Source organism: Bison bison, unplaced genomic scaffold (genome assembly GCF_000754665.1).
Source record: "Bison bison bison isolate TAMUID 2011002044 unplaced genomic scaffold, Bison_UMD1.0 scf7180017864470, whole genome shotgun sequence".
Lineage (NCBI taxonomy): Eukaryota > Metazoa > Chordata > Mammalia > Artiodactyla > Bovidae > Bison > Bison bison.
In genome coordinates, this window is record NW_011495031.1 from 968,362 (window position 1) to 976,602 (window position 8,241).

The 8,241-nt window shown below is 37.6% G+C and overlaps 1 protein-coding gene across 1 annotated transcript in view; it reads left to right on the forward strand.

Annotated features, from left to right (window-relative positions):
- The window catches only part of ADAMTS20 (ADAM metallopeptidase with thrombospondin type 1 motif, 20), a 221,432-nt gene that overhangs the window by 13,528 nt on the left and 199,663 nt on the right, over positions 1-8,241 (forward strand). The window lies entirely within an intron of this gene.

An 8,241-nucleotide genomic window follows, 5' to 3' on the forward strand; every position in this document is an offset into this window, starting at 1 on the left:
CAAGGAGTAAGCGTCTTTTAATTTCATGGCTGCGGTCACCATCTGTAGTGATTTTGGAGCCCAGAAAAATAAAGTCTGACACTGTTTCCACTGTTTCCCCATCTATTTCCCATGAAGTGATGGGACCGGATGCCATGATCTTCGTTTTCTGAATGTTGAGCTTTAGGCCAACTTTTTCACTCTCCACTTTCACTTTCATCAAGAGGCTTTTGAGTTCCTCTTCACTTTCTGCCATAAGGGTGGTGTCATCTGCATATCTGAGGTTATTGATATTTCTCCCAGCAATCTTGATTCCAGCTTGTGTTTCTTCCAGTTCAGCGTTTCTCATGATGTACTCTGCATATAAGTTAAATAAGCAGGGTGACAATATACAGCCTTGACGAACTCCTTTTCCTATTTGGAAGCAGTCTGTTGTTCCATGTCCAGTTCTAACTGTTGCTTCCTGACCTGCATACAAATTTCTCAAGAGGCAGATCAGGTGGTCTGGTATTCCCATCTCTTGAAGAATTTCCCACAGTTTATTGTGATCCACACAGTCAAAGGCTTTGGCATAGTCAATAAAGCAGAACACTTCATGGCAAATAGATGGGGAAACAGTGGATACAAGTGGCTGCCTTTATTTTTCTGGGCTCCAAAATCACTGCAGATGGTGTTTACAGCCATGAAATTAAAAGACACTTACTCCTTGGAAGGAAAGTTATGACCAACCTAGATGCATATTAAAAAGCAGACATTACTTTGCTGACAGGGGTAGGTCTAGTCAAGGCTATGGTTTTTCCAGTGGTCATGTATGGATATGAGAGTTGGACTTATAAAGAAAGCTGAGCACTAAAGAATTGATGCTTTTGAACTTTGGTGTTTGAGAAGACTTGAGAGTCCCTTGGACTGCAAGGAGATCCAACCAGTCCATCCTAAAGGAGATCAGTCCTAAGTGTTCATTGGAAGGACTGATATTGAAGCAAAATCTCCAGTGCTTTGGCCACCTGATACAAAGAGCTGACTCATATAAAAAGACCCTGATGCTGGGAAAGATTGAGGGTAGGAGGAAAAGGAGATGACAGAGGATGAGATGATTTGATGGCATCACCGAATTAATGGACATGAGTTTGGGTAGGCTCTGTGAGTTGGTGATGGACAGGGAGTCCTGGTGTGCTGCAGTTCATGGGGTCGCAAAGAGTCTGACATGACTGAGCAACTGAACTGAACTGAACTGAACCAGAGGAGAGAGGACCCATCTTTTCAAAAACTTTGCAGTGAATCTCCTGCTTTAGGCTCCTGGGGCCAGTTACATGTTCTTCCTATCATCTGTTCATTCATTCAGTGTGTGCTTGTGTATAATACACCGTTTCCTCGGCATGATTATTAGTGTAATAATGAGGAGCTATCAGGGGAAAAGTCCTTTTGCATTGAGTAGAGTGCCCTAAAATAAAGATAAAACTCAGAGTTAATCTTTATCATCTTTTATTACATAACACTTATACTTTATTTAGAATAAAAAATAGTGGCTGTAACATTTGTGGTTTTAGTGGAGACTTTTCCATCCTGTGTCAAAATGTACTGACTTTCAAAACCGTTATTGACATTATTTTATTTTATTTTATTTTTTTTTTTTAGTTTTGTGTATTTTTTTTTCTAATTTTATTTTATTTTTAATCTTTACATAATTGTATTAGTTTTGCCAAAAATCAAAATGAATCCGCCACAGGTATACATGTGTTCCCCATCCCGAACCCTCCTCCCTCCTCCCTCCCACTGGACGGCCCAGAGGGTTGGTATGGGGTATTGACATTATTTTAACACACACTTTGCCTTTCTAAGGAAGTTAGGTGCTGGACCGTGCTAAGTTTCTTCAGTCGTGTCTGACTCTTTGTGACCCTATGGCCTGTAGCCCTCCAGGCTCTTCTGTCCATGGGATTCTCCAGGGAAGAATACTGGAGTGGGTTGTCATGCCCTCTTCCAGGGGATCTTCCTGAGACCCAGGGATCAAACCCACGTCTCTTACATCTCTTGCATTGACCGGTGGTTCTTTACCTCTAGTGCCACCTGGAAAGCCCAGTGATATCATTTTAACAGACATTGCCTTTCTAAGGAGGTTAGATAGATAGAATTATTTGTTTGTTTTATAAGTTGTGGAAATGAGGTTTGAGATATGAAGCGGCTTGCACAAGATTCCATGAGTGCAAAGCGAGGATTCAGACTTCCTTATTACAAATAGTGTCAAAGTGATTTTCATATGACTTAATAATTAAAGATTGAGAAACTAAACATTTTGACTTCATGATATTAATTACCAGTGTTTCAATCCTTAAATAAAAATCTGATTTTATTAATAGTTGGGAGGTATTTGTTACTAAAATATATTCTCAATATTGGCTCTAATTGTCTTGTTCAATAGTACTGCAATTTGAAGTAGTTCTGTAGTTGCCAATGTTAATGTGATTAGCTGTAAGTTTTTGGGAAAAGAGTCCAAATGGTTTATATTTTGTGCTTGTTTTTTACCCTTTAATAAAATCTGAGAATACATTATTGTTTGTGGCCACAGTACATGTGCTTGCCATGTTATTAGAAAAAAGTATGCATGAATGAATGTCACAATAGTGAAATAGAAACATTTTGAAAAAACAATTGTATGAAAATCCTCTAAACATATAATTTTAGCCCATGAGAGCAAATTAGAACTTACTGTATAATCACTTACTGCCTTTCAAAACAGTGTGGCAAGTAGCAGATTATTGCTTCAAGAAATTTGGAACCCCTTGCTCAAGTGAAAGCTAATTATTCTGCTTTTAATAGTCATCAAAAGGAAGAGTTTGGAATTTGATTGGCATTTCTCATGAATCAAGTTGCAGTGACTCTCTGTACAGAGGCAGTTGCTAAAAATATGGCATGCTCTAAATATAATTCTATGAGCCACCTGTTCCAATGCCTTACCAGGTTCCTTTCCAAGTTAAAAAAAAAATAAGTGCTTCATTAGGAGCCTTTAGGCAAAGCTCTAATATTTTTATTATTTGTGCAGAAAGTCCTCTGCAGTGGAGTGGTTTATAGGAAAATTGTTGGAAGCAAAATACTTCTTTCACTGATAAATACAGGTAAACCCCTTTGAGGACAATTATTTTTTTCTTGAACTAATTCTTTTAAAACATGAAATTTTGTTGAAGAAAAGACTTTTGAGTTATAAAAGTATTATTATTAGCAGGGTAGTATTATAGGGTCTTTCCTAGTGGCCCAGTTGGTAAGGAAACAGCCCGCAATGCAGGAGACTGGGTTCAATCCCTGGGTTGGGAAGATCCCCTGGAGAAGGGAATGGCACCTCACTCCAGTATTCTTGCCTGGAGAATTTCATGGACAGAGGAGCCTGGTGGGCCACAGTCCCTGGGGTCGCTAAGAGTCGGACAAGACTCAGCAACTTCACTTTCACTTTTCACTTTCATGCATTGGAGAAGGAAATGGCAACCCACTCCAGTGTTCTTGCCTGGAGAATGCCAGGGATGGGGGAGCCTGATGGGCCGCCATCTATGGGGTCGCACAGAGTCGGACACGACTGAAGTGACTTAGCCGCAGCAGCAGCAGCAGCAGCTGCATGACTCCAGGAGGTATTAATGGACTTGATACAACCATATTCACCTTTCATATGAGAATGAAAGTTGGACCTGTGTGTGGGTTTATTTGAACATTACCACTGAATATAAAAAAGTTTCCAAGATATGGATATTTTCAGCATTGCTTGGGAAAAATGTGACATTATTCAAAACATTTTTGGGATGAGTAACAAGCCTCCTCATGTCTATTTGTATCTTTTACCAGGATGCTATCACATTTTCCCTCCTCAGCATGCTTTTTAAAATAGGCAGAAAGTGATTTTTCATTATGGGTCCCTTTACTCAGGTTTCAAAACTAGTCTGTTACTTCTAAGTATAGTTAATTATTTTTCTGGGAAGGCAAAGAAAGCTAGAATTCTGGTATGCGTTGAAAATAAGTGATTTGTAGTTGTGTTTGAAAAACACTGTTAGAATGAATGAAATATGCTAGAATATAATATACTAAGAAGCATACATATAATATACTAAGAAAAGATATCTATATATCTTTTCTACTCTATAGAATGTCTATATATCTGATGAAATTTCCTTTATATTAAGCCTTTAAAATGTGTATTCCTAATATATTTGCACATTATGTTACCAAGAATGCCTGAACATTTAAATTTTTAACATTGAAAGAAATCATGCTAATCTCAGCCAAGTCTCTAAACTATTGTAACTTAAAAATATTAGAGAAAAAAAAAAAAGATCAGTAATGTGTATATGGTGTGGGGAAATCAGGTACATTACCATGTTACAAAAATGTTTATTTCTGTAGATATGTGTTGAGTGCCTGCCATGTCTCAGGCAATGGTTTAGATTTTGGAACTGTAGAAATAGTAAAGACTTGGCTACTTTTGTGTGGTAATAATTATGAATGTAGAGAAGAATTTATGACTATAATTACCTGAGTCATTTAAATAGCTTTGAGTGACTATTCGGTTAAAATAATGATTTAAATACATTATTAACAATGAAATTTAAAGCAACAATTTGAAAGTTATTATCCCTAAATAATTTAAGGATATTTACAATTAAGAAATGGAAATGAAGCCTCATTCACTAAAACTGTAGTTGTCATAGCATCCATAATTCAGTAATTCATTTCTGAATTGGCTCTTCCCAGAAATATGCTTTTCTAAGTGGAAATTTGCCAAGTTTTACATGTAGGTAAACGTATATATTTGTCTTTGGAGGCATGATGAGTGCTTTTCACTGTCAAATGTAATGAGTACAGCGGGCTCCTGCCTGTTGAGCTTCTGCTGTGTATCCCTTGTTTGCAAATCTTCAGCCTCACTCTTCTCTGTCGCTTGAACCTGCCAAGCTTTTCCCCGTTACTGGGCCTTTCAGTCACTGCTCTTCTGTTTGCAGTGTTCTCCCAGAGTTTTCTAGGGCTACCTCCTCATTATTCCAGCCTCAGCCCAGAGTGCCTCCATCTCTGGGATTCTGTCTCCCTGCCTTATTTTTTCTTTATTGCACCTATTACCACCAGGCATATTGCATTTTTTTAATCTGTCTTTTCCCTTATAAGTGTGATTTCTTTGAAAGCGGAAATTTTGTCACATTCACCTCTGTATGTCTAGTCCCTTGACCTCTGCCTGCTCTTTAAATATTTGTCAGCTGTTTTTTGGGTTTACCAGAATTGGTGTCTGATCACTAACACAGTGCACTGTATTAAGGCACAAACTATGGAGCCAGGCTACCTGGGTTCGCACCTTGATCCTGTTACTTACCAGGTGTAAGACCTGGACAAGGTGCTTTTACTGTTACTCCTTTGTCTCACCTGTAAAGTAAGGATAATAATAACTTGCCTCAGAGTTATTGGTAGGTGGAAATCAATGATGAATGTATATGAATGATATCTGCTGTATATTTCAGAATTAGCTACTGAGATAATGACAAATGCCTGTCCTCTGTGATTTAGCCTCAGCAAACTAGAGAAAGAGATCTATTTCCCTCCCCCACTATGTCTACAAGACCATTCTCTACATCTGTATCTCCATTCCTTCCCTGCAAATGGGTTCATGAATACCATTTTTCTAGATTCCGTACATACGTGTTAATACGCTGTATTTGTTTCTCTCTGACTTCTTTACTCTGCATAGCAGGCTCTAGGTTCATCCACCTCACTAGAATTCACTCAAATTCATTTTTTATGGCTGAATAATATTCCATTATACACACGTACCACGTCTTCTTTATCCATTCATCTGCCGATGGACATTTAGGTTGTGTCCATGTCTTGACCATTGTATGTAGAGCTGCTATGAACACTGGGGTATGTGTGTCTTTTTTGATTATGGTTTTTTCGGTGTATATGCTCAGTGGTGGTGTTTCTGGGTCATGTTTCATTTGTAAATTGAATTGCTTCTTCCATAATATCTTCTCATTGTTTTTTATATATATGAATACTGTTTAATCTGTATATTCTGTCACTAAAGTCACTTAGTTTTTATAGTAGTTTTTCAATTCTTATTTGTTAAGGTGTACATTGATGAAGATGACAGTTTTAACTCTTCTAATTTTTTGTTTCTAATCTTTTATCTAACTCTGTTACCTAGAACAGGTGATACTGGGCATCCTTATATTCCTGACCTAAGTGGGAGTGCCTTTGTTACTCATGATACTGTCTTTGGGCTGTGATAGAATTTATCTTGTTTAGGGAGCATCTGTCTATTTATATTTTATTGATGTTTTTAAAATCAAGAATGTTGACTTTTTTGAAAAAGCTTGTGATTTTTTTTTCACATTTGTGTAAGTAGCTATGATGAATTAAGATTTCAAATGTTGAACCATAGTTACATTCTTATGATAAACTCCATCTGGTCATTTTCAGATGGAGTTACTGACTTTTGTTTGTTTATATAATTTAGGATTTTAGCTTGATAGTCACATGTGAACTTGTCCTATATTTGTTTTGGTTTTTTTTTTTGTAGTTGTTTTGCTTTTGTGCTGTCTTAACTAGGTTTTACCATGTGTTTACACTATTCATAAAAATAACTAGTGTTTTTTTTTCATATTCTGAAACGGTGAAAATAACAGTGGAATTATCTGCTCTTGCTAGGTTTGGTGGGATTCCTCTATGAAGTTATCCAGGCTAGGAGTTTCTATGATGTAACTCTGGTATCTTTTTCTATTATTTGGTAGTAAAGAGGTTTGTTGGATTTTTACCATTTCTGAAGTCATTTTGATAAATAATATTTTCCCAGAAAATTATCTCTGTCATAAATTCTTCCTCTCACTGTCTGCTTTTCTGCTCTCCTTAGGCACTGACATCATGTAATCTTTCTCTTCCAGCTGCTGTACCATCACTGTCACCATAATTTAGGTTTTGTTACCTCCCTTCTGGGCTATAGCTTCTACCTTATAAATTCTAGTATTTTAACACACAGTGTCACTAGATTAAATTTTATTGCCTACAGTATTATTCATTCCTTTAATATATATTGTCCAGTATGCTATGTGGTAGGCATGACAAGCATGCAGAGAAGACAGACAAAGCTCTATTCTCATGGACTTACATTTTGGTGAATGGTGTCAGACAAGTAACACATATAAGTGATAATCTATCAGGTAGTGATAAGCATTATGGAGAAAAATGAAACTGGATAGTGGGGATAGACATAGGAGGCTGGGTAGCATTTTAATACATAGAGTCATGAGTGTTGAGCAGGGACCTGAAACAAGTCATAGAGGGAGCCAGCTGGGAAAAGTGCTTGAGGCAGGTTTAGTAAGACATAGGTCCTGAGCTAGGAGAATACTTGTCATATTTGGCAAAACCAATACAATATTGTAAAGTTAAAAAAAAAAAAAAAAGAATAGCAAAGACATCAGGATTGGAGCTCTAGAATGAGCCAAAGTGGAAGAGCAGAAGATGAAGTCAGAGCTCTTGGTTGTCTGTGTGTTTGGAGGGATGGGGTGGTGGAAAGGAGTGGGCAGATCATGCAGGACATTGTGGACCATGATAAGGAATTTGTATCTTACTGAGTGATTTGAAAAGTTATAACACTTTTTTTGCTTTTGTTCTTTTTTGAGAGCAACATGATCTCGACTAAAGACAAATTATTGTGGCTCCTCTGTAGAGACTGTAGAGGGCTATTGATGTAGTTCAGGAAGGAGAGAAAGTTAGATTAGTTCATGGATATAGTGGTAAAATTTGGGAGAAGTGGTTGGATTTCAATTATATCTTGAAGGTTGAGCCATTTAGATTTGCAGATGAATTGAATGTGAGATTTGAGAGAGAGCCATCCTTCATTTTTCTCAAAGGCTTTTGTCTGAAGCAACCTGAATAATACTGTTGCCATTTATTGAAAGAGGGAGCACTGAAGAATAGCAGTTTGGACTGAAAATAAAGAGTTTGGCTTTGGACATTTGAGGTTGAGAATGCTACTGTTGATCTAAGTGGAGATGTCAAAAAGCAAGTTGGATATTGCATTCTGGAGTTCAGGTGACAGGTCTTTGTGAAAACTCTTCAATGGCTGTCAACTTCTCACAAATTTTAGATTGCTAGTATCACACTCGAGATCTTTTATCTGACCCTAGCCTTCCTTTTTGGAGAAGGCAGTGGCACCCCACTCCAGTACTCTTGCCTGGAAAATCCCACGGACGGAGGAGCCTGGTGGGCTGCAGTCCATGGGGTCGCTAAGAGTTGGACACGACT